At 44.2% G+C, this 25567-nt stretch overlaps 1 protein-coding gene across 1 annotated transcript in view; it reads right to left on the minus strand.

The window, feature by feature from the left end:
• The window catches only part of TAF1C (TATA-box binding protein associated factor, RNA polymerase I subunit C), a 1469099-nt gene that overhangs the window by 673430 nt on the left and 770102 nt on the right, over positions 1 to 25567 (minus strand). The gene's annotated exons all lie outside the window — the stretch shown is intronic.

The raw sequence follows: 25567 nt of genomic DNA on the forward strand, positions 1-25567 counted from the left end.
ATCTTTGCCCAGCAGAGGTAAAAGCTGCTGTAACGTCAACATTTTGAACTTGGGAATGTCCAGATAAGTGTTGAGGATAGATAAGTCCAAAATTGGTCTCCACGTGTTCCCTTTCTTTGGTACGAGGAACAGGCGAGAATAAAATCCTAGGCCCACTTCTGGCATAGGGACCGGCTGAATGGCCCCTAGTTGGAGTAACAGAGAAATTTGCTTGTGAGCCTCTATTCTTTGTGTAGGAGGAACGTCTGGCATGCCTTTGAAAGGAGGTAAGGTATGGAAATAAAACCTGTAACCGTGGTGTATGATATCCAATACCCATCTGTCTTGGGTAATTAAACTCCAATTTTCTTTGAAAAGTGCCAACCTTCCTCCCAAAGGGGCTGCCAGACGAAAAGGCTCTGGCAGCTGAAAAGGTAGGTCATTGGGTCTGTTTACGAAAGGACTGACCCCTGCCCTCACCTGAAGACTGTGCAGGAGAACTCCCTGTACGAGGCCTGAAAGAACCCTGAGCTCTGCCCCTAGCACGTCTAGATCTACCCCTAGACTGAGAATCATAAGCAGGATACATCCACCCCTTAGTAGGCCAATTTCTACTAAACTTTGGAGGCTGAACCTGCAAAAAATCTTTAACAGTCTGCATAGACTTAGCCTTGTCTTCCATTTTCTTTAAAACTGTCTCAACAGGAGAACCAAACAACACATCAGATTGTAAAGGAGCATCTAAAATCCTTGTTTTAACATGGTCAGACAAATTCTGATCCCTCAGCCAGGCGTGCCTGCGAAGAACTGACCCAGTGGCAGCCACCCTAGACGAGGCCTGTACAGCATCAAACCCACATTGCAAAGAATGCTTACCCACCTGTTCAGAAACATGTACTAAATCTTGCAATTCTTTACAATCAATACCTTCCGCCAGAGCATCAACCTTAGACTTAAATTGTGAAAGGAGATAGTTTTGGTATTTTAACATGTGAAACTGGCAATTCAAAGCCCTCATAGCTAGAGTGGAAGAAGTATAAACTTTCTTTCCCCATCTGTCCAAAGCTTTGGCCTCTTTGTCTGAAGGAACCGGATTCCTGACAACAGAAGCCTTAACACCTTTAGGGCCCTGACTAACAGTTTCTGGGTCTGCCCTAGGACTCTTAAAAGATACTTATGAGCTTCAGGCACCCTGTAATATCTATCAGGTTTAACAGGAGCAGGAGGCAAAGAATCAGGATTAAGTGAAGCCTCTGCAAAACATCTTCCACCACATCTAAAACAGGAGGTATAGCCAAAGGCCTATGCTGGGGCAAAACAAAAATTCCCTAAGCCTTTTCCTGGAATCAGAGAAGTCCTGGCCTTCCCACTTAAAATGCTCCCTCATAGAATGAAGAGTTTCTGAAAAGAAAAATCCTCAGGAGGAGAAGCAGAAGGAGTAGAATCATCCACATCAGAGTCAGAATAATGAGAATACTCCTGCAAGTCTTCAGTCAAGACTCTGAAACATCCAAGCCTGCTCAAAACTCCTGGCTCAGGCTCCACCCTAGGTCTCTTATCAGGAGGGGCAAAGAACCCCTAATCAAAGTAATCAAATCTTCTGCCATTTTAAGCATATGCTTCTTGGGCACAGTTCCTGAAGAACTAGGGGTGACACCAACTGAAGCTAAACCTGGCCTGCCCTGGGAGAAGCCTTGGCAACAGAAGGAGAGGGCCTAACCACCTTAGGAAGGGAGGGAGTAAAGTAACCTGAGAAGCCCCTTCGGCCTGACCTGCCTCCTGAGAGGCCACATCCTGCAATAACAAAGTCTCTCCCTGGGAACCCAAAGAAAACTCCGGTGGAACCACCGGCTCCACCGACACCTCTAAAGAACCGGCGTCTGGTACAGACGGTTCTTCCAACCTAGGCTTAACTGCTTTGTCCTTGCGCTTCTTGAAGAAGCGGCCGGAGCATCCAACAGCATTTTATAATTGCACCGCTTCCCAAAGACTAACCTGGCACAATCCAACCTTCTCTTTATAGTGCGTTTATTAAATCTAGCACAAGAGCGACAGCCAACCACGTCGTGCTCAGGCCCTAAACAAGGAATACACAAAGTATGATAATCTCTATGCGGTATCTGTTTCCCACAAGAAATGCAATTATTCACTTTTTCTGACATCCGGTAAACCACTGAGGCAAGAAAAAACTAAAATATTCCCCAACGGGGTACTTCGCCAACTTTGACTCGGTCTGAAACTTCGAAAACGAAAAATCTCAGAACGCCAACCGGCACTTGCAATGCTGCTTCTGCATCGGACCATGCGGCAAAAAAGACTGAGGATATGACGTCGGTCATGCGCATTTGTACCCTGACGTCCTGATGTCAGTCAAATGCGCCTTGACCGACGTCAGCCTTATACTTTGATATTCGGGCCGACCGAGGACAGCGGACTACCCAAGAGTAAGGACTGCAGCAATGTGAGATGAAGAACATCATTTTTTTGATATAATTTCCTTTGATTGAAATACTTTTGATCAGTCTGTTTACCTCTGTAATGAACCTGCAGTCTGTGTGTGTATATTATGCTTAGTTTGTTTACCTCTGTAATCTTCATGCAATCTATGTGTGTATATTAATCTTTGTGTAACATGTATTTAGGAGCTTTTAAGAGTATATTAAGCATAGTTTGTTTACCTCTGTAATCTACATGCAATCTATGTGTGTATATTAATCTTTGTGTAATATGGATTTAGGAGCTTTTCTCCCCAGGACTCCATTGAAAATGGGTTCATTAGGCCCAATGGACTATCCTGGTTAAACAATTGCAAATAAATACAATAAAAATAAATATAAAAAATACAAGGTTATACCACCAACAAAAAACAAAAAGCTTTTAAGCGTAGTAAAGGAAAGTAAAGGTAAAGCCAAAAGAAGTCAGGGGACTGGAGGGAGGGTAACCAGGACTGCAACAGTGAATACACTCGAACATCTACATTTATGGTAAGTGTACACAACTGTACTATGTTCTTCTTGTTTCACTGTTGCAGTCATTACATTTGGAAGATTCCCAAAGCTTTGGGAGGAGGAATTTAGATAGCGTTAAGACCAGCTATAAGGCCCTGCAAGACTGCAGGGGCAAAGCCAGCCCTGGATTTAGAGAAAATTGGCAAATGATAATGCTTGGTGAAAGTATGTACAGAACTCCAGATAGCAGCTTCTAGGATGTCCCTAGTAGGAACGCCTCTGAGAAAGGCTGTAGAGGTAGATGTAGCCCTAGTGGAGTGAGGTCTGATCCCCTGGGGGATAGGTTTTCCATGGTGCTTATACCAGAAATTAATGGAATGGCCTATCCATTTAGAAATGGTTTGCTTTGAAATAGCCTTCCCCTCTGCCACTGCAGCAAATGCTACCAGCAGTTGTTCAGATTTCCTTTGAGGTTTAGTCCTGTCCAAGTAGAATCTGAGATTTCTGTGCACATCTAAGGAATGCAGTATCCTTTTCCCCTTTATTCTGTGGATTTGGAAAAAAGGTTGGCAAATGAATGGACTGATTAACAGCCATAATGGATACCACCTTGGGCATGAAGGATGGATTGATTCTGAGGGACACCCTGTCCGCATGAAAGATAATGAAAGGCTCCACAGCCATAAGGGCCTGTAATTCGGATACCCTTCGAGCTGAAGTGATTGCTAAAAGGAAAGCTGTTTTCCAAGAAATAAATTTTAAGTCTGCTGTAGCAGCTGGCTCGAAAGGAGGTAGAGTGAGTTTCTCCAAAACAAAGTTAAGGTCCCAGGCTGGGGTAGGAGGCTGGGGTAGGAGCTCTCCTGGGTGGTCTCAAATGTTTGGCCCCTCTAAGGAACTGCTTGAGAAGTGGGTGAGAGAAGAGGGGAGGTTCTGTGTTATAATGAGCTGAAATGGCTGAGGCGTGGATTATAATGGAGAAAAAAAGACAGGCCCTTGTGAAGCATCTCAGTTAAGTATTGTAAAATCTGAGGTAAATTGGTGCAGCTGTGTCCCTTGCGATTGGTTCCAGGCACAGAATCTTTTCCATTTTTCAGCATAGGATTTTCTAGTGCTAGGCCTCCTTACCTCTAAAATGATATCCATCACAGGTTTACTGAGGGGTGGTAAAGGAGAGATTATGTAATTAGCCAGGCTGCCAGGTTCAATGTTGGAAGCTGAGGGTGCAGAATCCGTTTTTTTCTGCTGAGACAACAGGGAAAGAGTCTGAGGCAGGTGCCATGGGGGTAACCGTGACAAATTGCGCAGGAGGGGGTACAAGTGTTGGCGTGGCCAGTCTGGAGCAATCAAAATCATCCTTGGTTTTTCATGTTTGGTTTTTAGTAGTACTTTGGAGAGCAGAGGGGGGGGAAGGCATAGACTGATAGGTTTTTCCAGCTGAAGGACAGAACATCCACTTTCCAGGCTTGTTTGTGGGGAGTCCTTGTGCAAAATTGTCCAATTGGTAGTTCTGGGAAGAGACAAACAGATCTATATCCGGGCTCCCCCATTTGCTTGTCAACATGTTGAAAATCCTTGGTTCCAGTTTCCACTCGTGTGGGTCCATGAGGTTTCTGCCTAGTCCGTCTGCCAGTGTATTTAACTTTCCTGGTAGGAATCGAGCTTGTAGGTGCATGTGGTAGCTCAAGGCTGTGTTCCACAATGCCATGGCTAGTCTGCAGAGGGGGTAAGAATGAGTACCCCCCCTGCTTGTTTATGTACACATAACAGTGGTGTTGTCCATCTTTACCATTAGTTGTCCTGGAATAATGTGGTCCTTGAAGGCTGTCAGGGCATTCTGTACAGCTAACATTTCTTTTTGATTGATATGCAGGTGCATTTGACTTGGGTTCCATTTGCCCCGAATGCACTTCCCTGCCAGGTGAGCCCCCCCCATGCATAGTCTGACGCGTCTGTTAGAGTTTGGGTGGCAGGGGGTGGTGTGAAGGGTAGTCCCTTTCTTTGGTGGCAGGCCTCTGCCCACCAAAGGAACTCTAGGCGTAGGCACAGTATGATAGGAATCATTGATTCTAGATCCTGAGAATGTTGACACCATAGGCTTTTTAGATACCACTGTAGTTTCCTCATATGCAGTCTTGCATATGGAATTAGAAGAATGCAGGAGACCATTAACCCCAAGGCTTGCAGTATTTGTCTATCAGATAGCAGGGTTTTTCTGGCCAATTGTTTGAAGTAGGTTGTCAAATGAAGTTGTTTCTCTGGTGTGAGGTAGGCCATCTGGGAAGTTGTATTCAAGCTTGCTCCCAGGAATATAATTTGTTGACAGGGTACCAGGTGTGATTTCTTTTCGTTTATAATGTACCCCAGACAAGTTAGAACCCTTTGTACAAAGGCCAGATGATTCAAAAGTATGTCCTGGCTTTCTGTCTGAATTAGACAATCGTCCAGGCATATTTGAACACTTCTTTGCCTGCAAAATGCAATAACTGGAGCTAGGCACTTGGTGAATACCCTGGGTGCAGTAGATAAGCCAAAGGGCAGTGCAGAGAACTGATAGTGTGTGTAGCCTGCTTTGAAGTGCAGGTATCTTCTGCAAGATTCCCTGATTGGGATGTGCAGGTATGCTTCTTTTAAATCTAGTATTGCCAACCAGGCATCTTTGCCTAGCATTGGAAGTAATTGAAGAGTCAACATCTTGAATTTTGGAATCTCCAAAAAGGTGTTTAGAGTAGAAAGGTCCAGGATAGAATGCCATGAATTGTCTTTTCTGAGTACCAGGAAAAGTCTCGAGTAGAAACCTTGTCCCTTTTCCTCTTCTGGTACCAGTTGAACAGCCCCCATGCTTAAGAGAGAAAGTACTTATTTTGGGGCCTCTGCCCACTGATTTGGGGGTAGGTCTGGCCACCAGCTTGGAGTTGGCAACATGTGGAAGTGAAATATGTATCCCTGGAACACTATATTTAAAACCCATTTGTCCTGGGTAATAAGTTCCCAGTTTTTTGCATGAAAAGCAATCTTTCCCCCCAAAGGGGCAGTCAGTTGATAAGTGCTTGGAGGTTTTAAAAGGAAGTCATTAAGACAGTTTACCATAGGGGGAGTCTTATTACTCCCATATTTGGAAATAGAGGCCCCCACTGCTTAGTCTTGTGTGTCCCCTGGGACTGAAACCTGGGGTTTTTGCTGTGTCCGGGTTTGGCTTGAGAAGACCTGGAAGGGGCCGGAAAGGATCAAATCTTAGATGGCTAGTGCCTACTATATCTAGGAGGCTGAACTTGTAAGAAATCTTTAAAAGTTTGCATAAATTTAGATTTATCTTCCATCTTTTTAAGAACTTCCTCAGCCTTGTTGCCAAACAGGCGGTCCTGATTCAAGGGAGCATCCAACAATTTAGCTTTAACATGATCAGGCAAAGACTACTCCTTAAGGCAAGCATGCCTTCTGAGCACAGACTCAGTAACTGCGGCCCTGCAAGAGGCCTCTAATGAATAAGAACCACATTGCAAAGTATGTTTTCCAATGTGTTCAGCAGAATGCATTAAATCCTGTAATTCTTTATTTTCTACACAGTCAGGAATCATTATTTTCTGTTTAAGCAAGCCAGTAACATGTTGCTGATACTTTAACATATGAAACTGGCAGTTTAAAGCCCTAATGGCCAAGGTTGCAGAAGTGTAATCCTTCTTACCCCATCTATCCAGCACCCTGGAATCTCTATCGGAAGGGGTAGGATTTTTAGCAGTAGAGGCCTTAATGCTCTTGGGCCCCTGTGAAATAGTCTCTGGATCCACAATAGGATTTTTAAAAAGGAACTTGTGTGACTCAGGGACCCTGTAGTATCTGTCTGGTTTTCTGGGAGCAGGAGGCAAGGAATCAGGAGCCAAAGTAGACTCCGAAAAAGCATCATCAAAATATCCAGTACAGGAGGAATAGCTAAAGGCCTATGCTGAGGTAGGAGTAAGAAATCCCTAAGCCTCTTTTTAGAATCAGAAAAATCCTGGCTTTCCCAGTGGAAATGCTCCCTTAGAGCATGTAAGGTTTCCCCTAAAGAAAAATCTTCTGGTGGGGAAGCAGAGGGGATAGAGTCCTCTGCATCAGAATTCTCATAAGTAGATAAGGGCAAATCCAAATCATCAGAAGAATCAGAAAAAACAGAATCCTGGACAGAAGATTCATAAACAACTTCAGTCCTAGGCCTCTTAGAAAGGGGGGGGGGTGGCTACCCCTGACTAGAGTTATTAGATCTTCAGCCACTCTTATCATTTGTTTTTTTAGGCATAGAGGCCTGATCATTTGGCCTGGGCGTTGTTTTTTAGGCACGGTTCAAGATTTATGCCTAAGAGAAGAAGGAGGCATCGGTTTAATATGCAAGTCTGTAGGCCTGAATACACCCTCAGAAGCTGGTGCCTGCACAGCGGCTCCGAACCCATCCAAGGTAGAGACATTCGCGGGTTCCATAGCTGAAGCATCTCGCGGCATACCGGACTCCGAATGGGTCTCAGTAGGGTCTGCGAATCAGAAGTAGCAGGTATCAGGGGCTGCAAAAGCGCCTCACTGAGTACCGGCGAACTGGCGATTGGCTTAGGAGAAGCGTCGTCAGCAGTTTTGGACCTCGGCGGCCTGTCTCTGTCTTTATCTTTGGGTTTTTTTGGAATACTGGTAGTCGGATGGCTACGACATTTCTGGATAATTAAACCGAGAACCGAAATATTTAGAGGCGAAAATATACCGACGATGCATAGTGCGCTGATTAAATAAAGCACAAAACCGACAGCAAGGTAAGTCGTGGTCAGGGCCTAGACAACGAATATAGTACGACTGAAAATCCTTATGAGGTATTTGCTTTCCACAAGTAATGCAATTATTAACTTTTACTGACATCGGTAAGGAGAAAGAAAAAGTTTCCCCAACGGGGTAATTAGCTTTAGTTAAAGACTTCGGTTCTGAAACTCGAAAACGGAAATTTCAGGAGTTGGACGACCGGCACTTGCGAACTGCTTCTGCTTTGGGCACCGCACGGCAAGAAAGACTGATGTAATGGTGTCGGCTGCATGTTTTACACCCATGACGACCTGACGTCATGGAAGAAGGGACAGCAACCGACGCAGGACCCAAGACTTTGTTAATCAGGCCGACCGACGGCTACCTGCGAGCAGATAATCCAATTGTAATGACCACAACAGTGAAACACGAAGAACATCTATCACCTATAAAAAAAACTCTCAACCTTCAACTCTTTGAACTTAACCCTCCAAAATTCAATAAGACAGAACTGCTAGTTATCAAACTTGTAATAAACTCCAAAAACTCTGTAATTATAGTAGATATCTACATCCCACCTGGAAACCATCCTGCCATAATAGAGGACTTCCTCCACTGGACATCCCTTGCATTCTCCCAAGAAACTATAGTTATGGGTGACTTTAACAGAGACTGAATTACTTGTTCTGCTGACATCCCATCAAGTTTCATGCACCTTTATGGATTCTCCCAGCTTATACAATCACCAGCTAGAGTGGAGAAAACAACTAATAGACATTCAATACTAGACTGGATATTAACCAACAAACCATCACACACCTGCCACTCAGGTTGCCTCCTAGATAGTATCAGCGACCACCTACACACCTACCTAGTTAGATAATGCCAACACATCACCAAAAACACTACATTCAGACAGATATGCAACAAAAAACACTTTTCACCCTAAACATTCTTAACTATACTATAACAATGTGACTGGTCCCCACTATTATCACTCCCACTGGACACTAGTGTATCATACTTCAATACCACATTTCTAGACATCCCAAATAGCTTAGCACTTCCTAGAACTATTAGAATCAAGACAAACAAAGCCTGGGCTCAATACCAGTCCAACAAAACCCAAACCTCCCTTGATCCGTATTGTTGTCCAAGAAACAAAGCCAAAAAACAGGTCAAAAACGATAAAAAATCTTACTACATTACAACCCAACAAAAATACCAAAACAATCCCAAAAAAATCTGTGCTTACATAAATCAATTGTTAAAGCCAGGTCAACACAAACCCCCAACACCTAACCACACAAATTCTTCAGTCAGTATAGCCACACAATTTAACACCTACTTTACAAACTCTAAATTAAACCTAACTCAAACCAGCGACACTACTCATCTAACCATTCCCACAGTTCCTGACAATACATCCCACATCTTTCCTCTCAAAACTGTAAAAACCAGCACAATAAAAAACTACTCAATAAACTTAGGCCTACTCCTTTTGTTGCTGACAATCTCCCTTCTGAATATCTCAAGCTAGCTGCTGACGATCTCTTACCCAATCTCTATTGCTCCATAACAGAACAGTACATTCCCAAGATTTGGAAAATTTCCTATATCACTTCATTACATAAAGGCGGTACCTCTACTGACTTCTCCAATTACAGGCCTATTGCCATCTTACCTCCACTACCCAAAGTTCTAGAGAAATGTATCCATTCCCAACTCATGCCTTACTTAATTTCCAATAACTTTCTAACTAATTCCCAACACGGCTTTAGACCCAGCCATAGTACATTACACTGTCTTAAGCTTCACAAACTCTATCAACCATTTCAGAAAATGGCCATCTAGCCTCCATCATTTTCCTTGATATGTCCAAAGTTTCTGATACAGTCTCCCATCAGAAACTCCTCAATGAACTTTCATCCCTTAAACTAAGCATGCTGCGCTCACATGGTTTCACAATTACTTATCTGATTGGCAGCAGGCTGTGAAACAGCAACATAAACTCTCTTCTCTACACCCTGTCCCATTAGGCATCCCACAAGGATCCATTCTAGGTCCTCTCCTATTTTCCATCTTCACCAACAAGCTTCACACTGTCACTCACCAGGCCACTAACATACAATATGCTGACAACTCCACACTCATGTGCATAGCCCCCTCTTTTTCTAAACTCGAAGAAATAACCCAAAAATCCTTTACAGAGGTAGAATTTTGGCTTTCTGATGCTCAGTTAATCCTCAATTTCAATAAAACTAAACGTATGATTTTCTCCCACAACAAACCTTCAGACCTCCTGTTCCCCCTTCATAATGCATTCTTCTAATAATACAAAAATTAAACCTGTTTCTCATACTAAGCTTCTTGGTGTTACAATCAATAACAAGAGATATGATATATGCATTATCCTAACTATAAAAAAGTTCACATTAAATTAGGCTCTCTCTAGAGTCAAACCTTCCACAGCAACTCCAGAAGATAAGCTATTGCTAGAATACACCTGATATCTACTCATCTTTATGCCTCACCCATTCTCACTAACCTGTACAAAACAGACCTGGCAAAACTAGATGCCTGCTACAACAAAATTGCCAGATTTGCCACCAACTCTGCTCATAAATCCTATCACTGTACTGCCCTATGCTAACTAAATTGGCTTGAGCTCCCCAATTACCTCACATACACCCAACTCACTATGGCCCACAGCATACTTTGCCACCCAAGACAGGTGTCCTGCACTCCACAACCTACTTCAACTCCAATCTAATAAAAGACTACTTAGATCTTCTGACAAATTCCTCTTAAAAATCACAAAAGCAAACAATTTTTTCTGGTAATTCTCTTTACTCCAACCACATTGCCAGAACTTGGAACTCAATGCCCCAAAAGTACAGTTGTATACGCTTACAATAAATGTAAATGTTCAAGTGTATTCACTGTTGCAGTCTTTACAAAAATGGGTTATCTGGCTCCCGGTAGTCCACAGTCAGCCAGAATACCAAAGCTTTCTTATAGGACGTCGGCTGCCTTCAGCCGTAAACCTGACGTCAGGTATAAAAGGAAGGCAGCCAATGCCATTTCCTCAGTTTTTCTTGCCATAACTGTCAGGAGCCCCCAAGAAGGCTAGACCAGGAAAAGAAAATCCCTAGAAACATACCATCCACAAAACAAACAGATAGGCACAGGAAAAAAAGGGGGTGGAGGGGGGGGAAACCAGGACTGCAACAGTGAATACACTTGAACATCTACATTTATGGTAAGTGTAAACAACTGTACTATGTTCAGCGTGTTTCACTGTTGCAGTCCTTACAAAATGGGTTGATTCCCAAAGCCCAAAGTAAAAAGGGAGGAGGAATATCCACTATTTAAGGGTTGGTAAGGATGCCCTGCAACACTGCAGTGGCAAAACCAGCCCTGGATTTAGAAAACAAAGGTAAACTGTAATGCTTTGTGAAAGTGTGAACAGAAGTCCAAGTAGCTGCTTCCAGGATGTCCTTAGTAGGTACACCTCTCAAAAAAGCTACTGAGGTGGTAGTTGCTCTTGTAGAATGGGTCCTGATACTCTGTGGAGGAACCTTGCCATGCTGCAAGTAACAAATGTAAATACAATGGGCAATCCATTTAGAAATTGTTTAGAAATAGCTTTGCCCTGAGATCCAGATGCAAAACTGACCAACAAGTGGTCAGACTTCCGAAGGGTTTTAGTCCTATACAGATAAAAATCAAAGCTGCCTATGCACATCAAGGGAGTGCAGAAGTCTTTCTCTTCTATTCTGAGGTTTAGGAAAGAAGGTAGGCAGGTGTATAGATTAAGAGTCAAGCTAGAAACAGCCTTAGGCATAAAGGAAGGATTGGTTCAACGGGAAACCCTATCCGCATGGAAGATGATAAAAGGCTCTACTGCCATTAAGGCCTGCAGCTCAGAAACTCTTCTATCTGAAGTAATGGCCAAGAGAAAAGCAGTTTCCAGGAAAGAAACCTTAAATCTGCTGAGGCAGCTGGTTCAAAAGGAGGCAGAGTATGTTTCTCAAGCACAAAATTAAGATCCCAAGCAGGAGTAGGTGCCCTTCTGGGAGGCTTCAAATTGCTAAAGCCCCCCCCCCCCCAGGAACTGCTTCATCAAAGAATGTGAGAAGATGGGTTGTTCAAAGGAACAATAAGCAGAAATCGTGGAGGCATGGATCTTGATTGAAGAAAAGGAAAGCCTACCATTAAGCAAGCCTGCCAGATAGTCAAGAATAAAAGGAAAAGATGGTTGAGAAGAATCTCCCCCTCTAGATTGCATCCAAATACAGAATCTTTTCCAGTCATCTGTGTAAGATTTCCTAGTGCTAGGCCTCCTGGCCTCACTAAGAACCTCAACCACCTGTTGAGACAGACTTATACTATGAGCCAGGCCAACAAATGCAGAAATTTTCCCCTCTTCCTGAACCAAGAGATCTGGTATTAGGGCAAGATGGCAAGGCTGAGACTGGGCGAGATTGCGAAGCAGTGGATACCAATGCTGTCTGGGCCAGTCTGGAGCTATGATAATGGCCCTTGGTTTTTCGTCCCTTATCTTCAACAGCACTTTGGGAAGAAGAGGCAGAGGAGGGAGGGCATAAATTGAAAGCTGTGTCCAGGGGAAGGACAGAGCATCCACTCTCCAGCCTTTGTCGTGATATTCCCTGGTGCAAAAGATTGGAAGAAGATGGTTGTTCGGAGATGAGAAGACATCCACCTGGGGAGAACCCCAATGCTGAACGATGCGATAGAAGATGGTCTTATTCAGTTGCCACTTGTGAGGATTCAGAACTTGCCTGCTCAACCGATCTGCCAGGGTGTTGAGTCTGCCTGGAAGAATCTGAGCTATCAGATGTAGGCCCATGGAGGCTGCTATGGACCATAGAATCATGCTTTGTCTGCACAGGGGGTAAGAGTGAGTCCCTTCCAGCTTGTTGATGTACCACATGACTGTGGTGCTGTCTGTCCTGACTAAAAGAGTTCCAGGAGAAAGAAGATGCTTGAAAGCCAGCAAGGCCTGCTGGACTGCTATCAATTCTTTCAGATTTATGTGCAGGTGAATCTGTTGGTTACTCCAAGTCCCCTGTATGCAGCTGCCATCTAGATGCGCTCCCCAAGTGTAGTCCGAGGCATCTGCGGGGAGAGTCACACTTGCAGGAGGTGGTTGAAAAGGCAGGCCTTTGTTCTGTGAACAAGCTGTCGCCCACCAAAGAAACTCTGTCTGCATACAGGGAATCAGAGGAAGTCTAAATCCTGTGTGTGTTGATACCAAAGGTTCTTGAGGTACCATTGTATCTTCTTCATATGCAGTTTGGCATATGGAATCATCAGAATACATGAAGCCATGAATTCCAGGGCTTGCAGGAATTGCCTTGCAGAGAGATGGGTCATGCTTGTCAAATCCTTGAAGTACGTCGAAAGCTGAATTTGTTTCTCTTGAGGGAGGAATACCATCTGGGCGGCTGTATTCACACTCACTTCCCAGGAATACAATCTCCCTTGTGGGTACCATTCTTGACTTCCTTTCGTTGACAGTGTAGCCCAAAGAGGTGAGAAGGTTTCTTACAAAATCCAAATCCTTTAGAAGTTGTTCTGGAGAGTTTGCTTGAATGAGGCAATCATCTAAGTAAGGGTAATTTTTAATGTTTCTCTGCCTGCAAAAAGCAAGACCGGAGCCAGGCATTTTGTAAAAACTCTGGGAGCAGTAGATAAGCCAAACGGCAGTGCAGAGAATTGGTAGTGCCCCTTTCCAGCTCTGAAACGAAGGTACTGCCTGCAACATTCCCGAATTGGTATGTGCAGATAAGCTTCTTTGAGATCCAAAGTCACCAGCCAGGAATCCTTGGCCAGCATTGGCAGCAACTGCTGAAGAGTGAGCATTTTGTATTTGGGAATCACCAGAAAAGTGTTCAGTATGTACAAGTCCAGAATGGGGCGCCAGGTGCCCCCTTTTTTGGGAACCAGAAAAAGTGTTGAGTAGAAACCTTGGCCTATCTGAAGTACAGGAACTGGCTCTATTGCTCCCAGGATCAGTAAGGACGAAATTTGCTTTTCTGCTTCTGCCTTTTGATTTGGAGGAATATCTGGGTATCAATGGTGGACAGGGAAAGTGTGAAAAGAAAACTTGTAGCCCTGGTATACTATTTTGAGTACTCATTTGTCATCTGTGATGGTGGACCAAACATCTGCAAAACTGGCCAACCTTCCCCACAGAGGCAACCCTGGGCCAGCAGGGGCAGGGCTGAGTCAAAGAGAATGCTTACTTTGGGAAGGATGCTTAGAACTCCCAGATTTTGAAGAGGAAGCATGCCATTGTTTAGTCTTTTGAGGAGTAGAGGTCTGTCCCCTAGAGGGCCTATAACCCCTAGACCTAGTGCGTCCCTGTTTACTGGGATCAGGAAAAGTCCAGTTCTTAGAAGGGTAATGCCTACAAAAATGAGGAGGCTGAACTTGCAGAAAATCTTTAACAGTTCGCATAGATTTGGCATTATCCTCCAATCTTTTCAAAACCTATTCTGCTTTGTTACCAAAAAAATTGTCCTTATGCAAAGGTACAGCCAGTAACTTAGATTTAACAGGCTCAGAAAGGGGCTGTTCCCTGAGCCAAGCATGTCTTCTGATAACAGATCCAGTGGCTGCTGCCCTGCAAGAAGCCTCCAAATTGTCAAAACCACAGTGTAAAGACTGTTTAGTCACAAGAGTGGCAGAATTCAATAAATCTTGCATGTCCTTACTCTCCGCCAGGGAAGGAACACTAGCAATTTTAGCCTTAATAGCCTCCAATGCATGCTGCTGAAACTTAAGCATATGAAAAAGGAAATTACCAGACCTAATAGCAAGGGTGGCAGAGGTAGAAACCTTTTTTCCCCACCTGTCCAAGGCCCCAGATTCTCTATCAGAGTGAACAGGATTTTTTGCAACTGTAGCCTTAACACCTTTAGGGCCCTGAGAAATAGTCTCTGGATCACCAGTAGGGCTCCTGAAAAGAAATTGATGAGAATCAGGAACTCTATAATACCTGTCAGGTTTCCTGGGAGCAGGAGGAACATAACTAGGAGTCAAATAATTCTCCATGAAAACATTATCAACTACTTCCAACACCGAAGGGATAGCCAGAGGCTTAAGCTGTGGTAAATCCAAGAACTCCCTAATCCTTTTTTAGACTGAGGATAGTCCTGACTTTCCCACTTGTAATGCTCTCTGAGAGCATTCAGAGTATCTCCAAACGAAAATTCTTCTGGAGGAGAGGCAGAAGGGATAGATTCTGATGCATCAGAATCCTCAAAACCAGAATAAAGTTGAGAGTCTTCCTCTTCATCAGCAGAAGTGCTGGAAACATCAGAACCTGAGGGAGACAAAACTTCAGGGGACAATTCTCTAGCCCTCTTAGGAGGGGGAGGAGGTTGAGAACCCCGGATAAAAGTTAAAAGATCACTAGCCATTTTAATCATCTGAGACTGAGGACTATGTGGGGAGGCCGGCACCTGCTTTTGAGTAAATTTGCGGCTAAAAGGTCTGCTAGAAAGCCGGAGGGACTCGGGAGGTCTAGCCACAGCGGTAGTCTGAACTGAGGTCATCGGTCTGGGTCTGGTCTCAGGCCAAAGAAAAGAGGCCTCAGAAGCCGGGGCCTGCTTAGCGGCTCCGGACCCACCAAAGATAGTGAATGGTGGAGGGTCAGAAGACTAAGTGGAAGTCTGCGGCATGGAGGACTCCGAAAAGGTCTCAGCAGAGGCCTGCAGCTGAACATCTGCAGACTGCAGGGGCTGTGAAAGCGCCTCACTGAGAACCGCAGGGCCGATGACCAACTTAACTGGAACGTCATCAGCTAACCTGACCCTAGGCCTGTCGCGGGCTTTATCCTTGCACTTCTTAGGAACATCGGAAGTCGGGAGACCAGAAGATACCATACCGACGAACCTAGGCCAAACTCCAAACTGTTTATATAAAATTTTAGTTCTACGGCGTATGGTACGCAGATTAAAAGAAGCACAGAGATTACAATTAATGACATCGTGCTCAAGGCCTAAGCAAGTGATACAGTAAGAATGAAAATCACGGTGCAGAATCTGTTTTCCACAAGCAAGACAGTTATTAACTTTCTCTGACATTTGTTAAATCAAGAAAAGAGGGTCTCCAACAGGGTACTTAGTAGAGGATTTCTTCAACTGGAGTAGTCAGAATACAAAAGAAGGTAATCAGCTGACCGGCACTCGTGCAAATTGCTTCTGCTTTGGGCTCTGTGGCAAGAAAGACTGAGGAAATGGTGTTGGCTGCCTTCCTTTATACCCGACGTCGACGTCAGGTTTACGGCCGAAGGCAGCTGAAGTCATATACCAAGGCTTTGGTATTCTGGCTGACTGTGGGCTACCGGGAGCCAGATAACCCATTTTGCAAGGACTTCAACAGTGAAACACGATGAACATCATACTTACCACACCAAATCCCCTACAGTTCAAATTTCTCCTCAAGTCTCACCTATCTAATTCTTGGCTCTGCTCCTGCCTTACACCTGGCTGATTCCTTCCCCTCCTTCCTGCCATCTTTATATGCTTTCCTTCACTACACCTTACTGTTGATCCTTACCTGCTTAATCTGATACGAGTCTCTCTTTCCCTTCTTATTCCCCTCCTACACTCTCTCTCTCTAGATCCCCTGTCTAGTCCCATGTGTCTTCTTCTCTTTTCTCTGAACTTCTCTACTTCATACTCTACGTTTACTTTTCTCTTAGTTAACCATACCTATTTTTTAACTACTTCCCACCATCCTTCTCTTGTATAGTCAACTGTTCTGTCTATTCTTGAATATTTCTATTTATACCTTCTTATCCTTGTATGTACCACTTCTGTATGAGCTTTACGTATTGTATAATTTATTTGTAACAATGTTTATTCTGTTTGGGGCTTTCCGCCAGGCCTCTTCTGAAAAAGGGCCTGTGTCCAGTCAACAAACTTTAAATAAATAAATAAAATAAATAAATAATTTTGTACAAGAGCTTTATCTGGGAATGGGACAGGATTTTGTTTTATGTCTGGTTTAAGAAGTGAGTTGATTGTTGTCCAGAATTTTCTGTGGTTTTTGAGAGTAATTTGATTGCTGATAGGCATAGAATTGCTTTTTGTCTGTTGTAATAAACTTTTTAACTTTATTACAGAGTTGTCAGTAATGTAATAAGTTGTCTTGGGTGTTATATTTTTGCCATTCATTCCATGCTTTATCTCTAATGGATGCTAGTTGCTTGGTAGAATGAGACAGCCATGGGGAATGACTGATTCTGGTTCATTTAGTCTAGGTTGGAAATATGCTATTAAGTATACCTAAGAATTTGGTAATGAAGTAATCAAAGGCTTCATCTAATAAAATGTTTTTTTAGGGTAGCCCAGTTAACAGATTTTAGTACATCTAGAAAATATTCTAGATTAAATTTATATAAGTTATGAATTTGTTGTAGAAGTATTTGTTGGGAGTATGTTTAGGTGTTCTGACAGCGTATGAGGGTAGGTGGTCACTTAGTGTGCTGAGGAGAGTACCGGTTTGTGTGAATTTACCAGAGTCTGATACCAGTCGAGAATGGATCCCTGGTTGTAGTTTTTGTCATATCTTGCTGGGAATTGTATAATCTATATAAAGTTATAGAGTTTAACAGAGTGAGTAGGAGAGAATGATGTAGGATTATGCCAGCTTATGTTAACATCACCTAGAATGATAGTTGTGATCCAATGTAAGACATTTTCAAGTGTGGGGATGTTGTGCCCTGGAGGAATGTAGATGACTGCAATACATAGCTTTTTGGAAGCATTCATTTTTAAAGTGGTAATGAAAAGTTCTGCATTACCTAATTTGGGGGCAGGACCTGAGTATTTGGTTATAGTGAAGTGACTTGTGTGGAATGATGCGATTCCATCAGCTTTCTTGTACAATCTATCTAGTCTAATCATATTATATCCCAGAGGTAACAATTCAGTGTCTTTTATTTCAAGTTTCAGCCAGTTTTCTGTGGCAGCTAAGAAGTCGGGAGTACGAGTACTATCCAGGCATGGAAGTCCGAGAATTTACTGAAGATGCCACAAAAAATTAAGGTTAAAGAATTTGAAATTCTTGATTAAGGATGAGTTTGACAGGCTTGGGGTAATGGAGGGGACCAGGTTAAGGTGAACATCACCAGCAAGGAAGAAGAAAGAGAAATGAGTGGGAAATAGTTTCTGTATAGCAGGGTATTTCATTAAATAAAACTGAGATTTAGTAAATTTTGAGTGATGAAGCAGGAGTCTGATTTTCAAACAGGTTAGTGTGGATGTGTTAAATAGACTTGGTGATATGTCGGAGTAACTTTTTGAATTTTTTAAGATGGATGTAATTGATGTTTATGGAGAAAAAGAAAGGTTAACAGTAGATGTATGATATGATGTTAGCTGAAGAAGGATATGAAAGGATACAGCATGGGAAAAGATGAATAGGAGTGTATGAGGTGTTGAGGACAATGTATTATTTAATTGTAAACCTGGATAGAGGCTTGTTAAACTTAGTAATAACAGAGATGGAAATGATAGGAGAACTGTGGTGGTTGAAGTGGCAGAGATGTAGTGAATACATATGTATAAGTTGGCTGCTATTATGTAGTTTAACTGAGTATTTGATGCTTTGGAAGGTTAGTAGGAGGACATTAGGATGACTATAGAGATGTAGTGTATAAGAGTAAGTCCTATAGTGTAGGGAATTGATTTGCTTGATTAAAGCATTAATGGGAGGGGTTTTGGGAAGTATAAATGTAGGAGTAGTGGGGTTTGGTAGGGACTGGGGTTAGGGTAGGGGAGAGGAGTGCGCACGAGTATAGCGAGGCAAATAGAGCTGGTTGGACTCAGTTGCAGCTGCTTGTTTTACTTCAAGAAAAAAGAAGTTATGTACTCACCATAACGTTCCATCTGAGTACTTATACTTCATTTTTCTGCAACCTGTGGTCACTGTGGCTTGTACTGGAGATGACGCGAAGGGGCGTCCTTTTGATATCTCCGGTGAACTTAACCACCAAAGAAGAGACGTTCTGCAGACATGACTGATCTTGGTCGGAAATTCCATAAGCAGGTCTAGCCAAGACCATTGAATAGCCAGAGTCCACTGAAGAACCTGCATGTGAAGACACGCACAAGGGAGAATCGATATGGTGGCAGCCATGGAGCCCAGAGCCCGGAGAAGCTTGCTCGCCTTTGAAGACTTGGAGTTCGCTATCTGAGCTATGTGGCACTTGAGGTGTAGGATCCTGTCTGGAGTTAAGAATACCTTCATCTGCAAAGTGTCTAGCCATGCCCCAATGAAGTCTAGAACTTGTACTGGTTGCAAATAGGATTTGTGAACACTGACTAATTCCCAGTAGATCTGCCAACCAAATGAAATAATCTCGGGCCAGACACAAGTGATGCTTGTTGGATGCAGCGAAGAGCCAGTCGTCCAGGTATGGAAATACCTGAATACCCTGAAGCCTCAGGTGAGCCGCTACAACTGCCATTACCTTGGTGAACACCCTGGGGCTGTGGTGAGATGAAAGGGTAGGGCTCTGAACTGAAAATAACTGGCTCCCAGCCGGAAGTGCAGAAACCTCCTGGAGCTTCTGTGTATTTTGATGTAGTAGTAAGCATCCTGGAGGTCTAATGAGCACATTCAGTCGCACTCTCAGAGTTAAGGTTGAATGGACTGTAGGGTGACCATCCGGAATTTCTGTTTGGCTACCGACAGGTTTAATGTTGACAGGTCTAGGATGGGCCTGAGGTCCCCCATCTTTTTTGGCACCAAAAAGAACCTTGAGTAGATGCCTAATCCGGACTGATTGGGGGGACCTGTTCGATGGCTCATTTGAGAAGCAGTTTTGAAACCTCTAGAGCTGCGGCCTCCCTGTGAGCGGGTGGAACATCCGGAGGTGTTTTGTAATATTTGGAGGGGCAACAAATGGGATAGAGTAACCTCTGGATATGATCTGTAAAACCCAGCGATCTGTCATAATGGACTCCCATGCCACTGGGTGTAAGGACATTCGTCCCCCGACTGCCTCCAGAGTAGGACATTCGGGCAACCCCTCAGGGCTGCTGACTGGGTCTATCAGAAAAAGGTTCCCTAGACCCGAAATTCCTGGGACCCCCTCTACCTCTAGGTCGGTGTTGATCCTGTCCCACTCTGCCTCTGGGGGAATAGCTGTCTTGAGAATCCCGAGAAAACTGAGATTTTCGGAACCACATCTTCTTCTGCCCTCTGATTCCTAGAGAAGGACCACTGAGGGTTAGAGAAGTGGAATCCGATGGCACACAAAGTCTTCCCGTCCTTTTCGCTCTGGACAAGTTTGTCACGTACTGTCTTCCCAAAAAGGGAAGAACTGTCATAGGGAGCGTTGATAAATGATGCCTTGAAAGGGTCCTTGAACTGACACAACCTGAGCCAGGCATGACACCTCATGCCCAGCTGCCCTAGCTGCTCCTTCCATGGCATGGGAAAGGAGTCGCACTGACGTGTTTGAGACTGACTTCACAGTGGACATTTTCGCCAAGAACACCTGTCTGTCCTGCGACGATAAAGACTCTGGGGGCGTCTCAGCGAATTCCAAAGCAAGGTCTCGCTGAAGCCGAATCACATGTGCCAAATAGTTCAGCGCACGGATAGAAAAGGTCACGGAGGAGTAGACATGCTTCCCAAACCTATCCACCGACCTGGACTCCTTGTCTGGAGGGTGAACTGAGGAACTCTCCTGTGCTAGTTCCTTTTTTGTGGCCGCTGCAACCAACATAGCATCAACTGGGGCTCCTTTTGATCAAGGTTGTCTGTCGGAAGGGGAGATGAAACCTTGTCAGGGCATTTGGGGATGGGCTCTACGGTGTCAGGCTCCTTCCATGCCCTCGAGGTGATGAGGTCCACCAAGGGGTCCACTGGTGGGGACACCCAGGAAGTAGATGGACCCATGCCAAAGGCCTCCAGGAACACTGACTCTTCCCTAGAAGGTTTTGGGGCTGACCATCCTCTCCTCTGGCAGAGGATCTCTGTAATTTCGCCGAAGGAGACGTCTTCGGGAGGTGACCTGGGGGAAATTCATCTAAGTCAGTGTCCGTAGTGAGGGCCTCAGGGGAGTCCAAGTGTCTATTTTTGCACTTGCGCTTACGGTGACCCTCTTCAGTGGGACTTTCAGAAGGGGATCCATGAGCCGCAGGGGTTTCCTCAGGGAAATTAACCTGGGGATCCTCTGGCACAGGCTGTCCCTGAGACAGGATGAAGGGAGTCATCGCCAAATCCATGGGGGCCTGGGTGGTATCCGAGGGGATGGGCTGGGGTCTCAATCCCTGGGAGAGAACCCTCTCCACCACTTCGAAGGCCAAGGGAGAAGCCCTCCCCAGATCTGAAGCGGGGATCGGAGCTGAAGCCGGGGTAGCCTGAGGTCCGAGGGAACGGATCCGATTCGAAAAGGTCAGAGCCGAAGAATCCATTCCCCCGGGTCCGACTTCCTGTCCGCGGCTCCGAGTGTCACTCAGAGCCGAACAAGTCGGAGCCGAGGAACTCAAGGTAACAGCTGGAGATGAGGTTGGAGGAACCATTGCCGCAGAGCTGCCAGCTCCGAAAAACCTCAGATCCAAGAGCCCCGAAGCACAGATTGGGGAAGGAGAGATGGGGCGGAAAAGAGGCATAGAGGTCTCCCCTCCAGAGGGAGAGGGGCCTGGCAAGACTCCCCATCTGAATTTGGGTCTGAATAAATCTCCACATCATCCTGTCCATATCCATGTCCGATAGGCACCGAGTCGACCTCGAAGAGGCCACCGACTCGGATCTGGCTGGTCTGCGCAATGGGGAGGAAGGCCTCGGGTCCAAATGTTCCAACGGCTCTGGTGAGAAACGAAGAGATCGGAACTGTGGAGAAACAGGCCTCATGGTCTTAGATGGGGGACTGAGAAAGAGTTCCTTGTCTGGGGATCTCTTACGTTGCCTGTACTTCTTTTTCTCCCTTTCCTCTCTGCGCCTTTCTTTATCCTTTTCTTTGTCAGCCACGCTGACTGAAGATTTGTCCTTAGAAGACCCATGGCCAGAAGAAGAGGGAGGTTGAGTCCCTGTCTGGGTGGGAGGTGGTACACTAGAGACAGAGGCCGAGGCAGATTCCAGCATGGCAGCAGGGAGAAGGCCTTTGGCAACTAGCTTGGCCTTCCGATTCCTAAGGGCCCTAGGGTTAAAACCAGAACAGACAGCACATTGAGTGGACAAATGTGCCACTCCCAAGCAAATTACACACAGAGTGTGACCATCGGCTGGGGAGAGCTTATGGCCACACACTGTACATTTTTTAAAGACAGGCTTCAGCTGATCAGCCATAGTTCTGCACTCAAAGGTACAAACACTACCTCTACAAAATCACACACAACACAGGTAGGGGAAGGGCAGGCCTAACTACTACTCTATACAAAAATTTTTTTTTTTTTTTTTTTTTTTTTTTTTTTAAACACTGATGACCAAGCGAGATACTACACAAGGGGAGGAAGGGAAAAATTTTACTCAAGCACACTTAGATACCAGAAAAAAATACCACTTACTATCCCTGAGCTCAGAACAAATGAGACCACAATGTACACTACTGGCGCTGCAAATGTGATCTGGAGGAAGATAGGAGATGGTAGGGCATTATGGGTAAGGGGAGGAGCTCAAAGCTTGGAGCAGATGCTAGAAAAAAGTTGCCGGCTCGGATCCGATGCAAATCTGTATACCCACAGGTTGCAGATAAAATTAAGTTAACTACTTCAGTTCAAACAGTAACGACTGGCAGTTTCACTGAAGTTTTTGTTATTATTAAAAAAGAAAAGTCTAAATTTAGTGAACACAGCTAAAGAAAAAAGCAGGGGAGATGCCAGGCAAGTATATGTGAATGTGTGTAGCAAAGTGTAGGAGAGCATAAGTGGGAAAAAAAAGGCATGGTAGATTTTATTGCCTGACTGGAAAAATTAAAGCAAGGTGTGTAAAAAACAACATAGTCAGGAGAGAGTTAACAATTGCAAAGACACTGATATCGAATAGTAGCACAAATTACAGCATAGAGTACAAAGTGGAGGAGAAACAGAAAATAGGGGTAGCTGAAAAGACTGCAAGTCCACCACAGTGATGTGCAGGACAGCCAAATATGGGTAACAATAACAGTGCAATTTGAAAGGCTAAATGGTAGTACATCAATAGGTTACAGGCAGTAACGGAATGGCAAGGGTCTGCAGATTTAGTGAAGCCTTTAAGTCTCTTAAGATGGGCTTGGATGTTGAAAAATATACTGGGCTGTTACCTAGGAAAGAAAAAGGAGAAAAGAAAGGCAAGTTTGGTGGTAAAAGAGCACAGTAAATCTGAAAACTATATAGTTGCAGTATGACAAAGGACATACAGAGAGGAGCTTGAGAAGGTGTAATTAGGAGAGTGAAGATAAATAAGTATATTAGCAACCTATGGCCAGTATAGAAGAAGAAAGGAAGGAGGGGTGAGGAATTAAGATATTCAGTAGACTGAGTTGAATTAGTAAACTAGCAATTACAATAATTGCTGCTCAGAATAAGGTTCCTTAAATATTCTATACAGTATTACTAAAGCAGTTTCATACAGTCAGTTTAATAGTATGTCATAAGCACAGTTAAACCAGCAGATAGAGAAGGATAAAATACTAGAAATTACAATAGTAGCTGCACAGTATTAGGTTTGCTTCAATATTTAATACAGTATTATGAAAGTAATTTCATACAGTCAAGTTAATAGCGTTTAAACCATACAGGGAATATTGGATATACGACCAGATGGAAAACATGAATACACGCAGAAAAAAAGAACAATTCCAAAACCTATGAAAAGGTTAAATTACTAGTTCGTATAGATTGCAGCACAAAATTATGACAAATATTGAGACTCAGTGAGCAAGCAGTAAATAAGCAGATTATAAATATCTCCTAAGAAAAAATAAAACAATGCAAAAGCCCATAAAAAGTTGAGAAAATGAACCTTATTTAGCACTCGCACATCACCGTGGACAAGGAAGGGGATCCCAGGTTAAACTAAAAGTAAAAGATGGTGCAGAATGCCAGAAAGAGGTTTTTAAATGACAAAGCACCATGGGAGTCTAGAGAGCAAGATAAAGAATTGTTGTGTAAAATCTTACCATAACCATAGATGTCTTTCTCTTCCATGTTGCAGTATTCTTGGTGTGGGATTTCCTGCCTTCAGGCGGCCTGTACGTCGGCTCCTATACAAAAGCTTCAGCTTGGCTGTTGCAGCTGCGTGGGACGTCACACGTAGGGCCATAAACCAAGGACCCTATGTGTGACGTCTGCACGCATAACCCTCAGAACTTGAAGCTAAGCAGGTAAAGTAGATGGCCCAACAGGATAGGCTGCCAAACGTGACATGTATAATGCCCTGGGTCTCTTCTGTAATGGTGAGAGGCATCAGGGAGTAGTTCTTGTGGAGTGTGCCTCAACCCCAACTGGGGGGGGGGGGTCTGTGATGTGAGTAGCAGAAAAAGTACAGTTTTGTACCTACCATAAATGTAGATGTCCGATAGATATGCAACTGCAGTCCTGACATATGGGTTGTCCTGCCTCAGGCAGCCCTTCGGTCGGCCGGATTCCGAAGTCTGGGTCCGGCATCGGCTGATGTCGCCTCCTCCCCGACGTCAGAGCGGTTGGGGTATAAAAGCATCAGCCGACGCCATCTTCTTCAGTGTTTCTTGCCCCAGATGCCAGGTGCCCTCCAAGGAAGGCTAAATTTAGAGGCTGGATAAAAAAAAAAAAAAAAAAAAAATTCCAGACATACACAACAGTAATAAACAGATGCACCATAACAGATATCCCCAGCTAATTTGAAAAGGGGAGTGGACCCAAAAAGGAGAATTTACAGAGGGGTAGGAGGGAGGGAAAACCTGACTGCAGTTGCATATCTATCAGACATCTACATTTATGGTAGGTACAAAACTGTACTATGTCCTTCAAGAATGCAACTGCAGTCCTGACATATGGGTTGAATACCATAGCCAAGCTGGGGGTGGTAGGACTAAGCAAGAGATGGTGTAGCTAGAAGGCCCTGCAGGACTGCCAAAGCAAAGCCCGCTCGGGATCTGAAGTATAATGGCAGGTTGTAGTGTTTGGTAAATGTATGCACGGAGCTCCATGTAGCAGCTTCTAGAATATCTTTTGTAGCCACTCCTCTTAGAAAGGCTGTGGATGTGGCCATAGCTCTGGTGGAGTGTGGTCTAATATTAGCTGGCACACTCTTTCCATGGAAAGAGTAACAGAATCTGATGCAGTGTCCAATCCATTTTGAGATAGTTTGTTTGGTGACTGCCTTTCCTTGTGCCCCAGCAGCATAGGCTACCAACAGTTGGTCAGACTTCCTGGTAGACTTGGTTCTGTCCAAGTAGTAGCGTAGTTGTCTGTGAATGTCTGAAGTATGCAACGGCTTTTCCCCTTTGTTTTGAGTGTTACGAAAGAAAGTAGGCAGGTGAATTGCTTGGTTTAGAGACAGTCTGGATATCACCTTAGGCATGAATGAAGGATTGGTCCTAAGAGAAACTCTGTCCTGATGAAAGATGAGAAAAGGAGGAACTGCCATGAGGGCCTGTATCTCCAAGACTCTTCTTGCTAAGGTGACTGCCAACAGGAAAACCGTTTTCCAAGAGAGAGAAATTGCATTTCTGAAGATGCTGCTGGTTCAACAGGAGGAAGAGTTAATTTTTCCAAGACGTAATTGAAGTCCCATGCAGGAATTGGTTGTTTCCTTGGAGGTTTGACATTCTTTATACCCCTTAGAAACTATCTTAGCAAGGGATGCAAAAACACAGGTGGATCACAGTTGTAATGTGCTGAGATAGCTGAAGCGTGGATTTTTATGGAAGAGTA

The sequence above is a fragment of the Protopterus annectens genome, chromosome 1.part1 (genome assembly GCF_019279795.1).
Source record: "Protopterus annectens isolate FY-2018-M chromosome 1.part1, PAN1.0, whole genome shotgun sequence".
Taxonomy (NCBI): Eukaryota; Metazoa; Chordata; order Ceratodontiformes; family Protopteridae; genus Protopterus; species Protopterus annectens.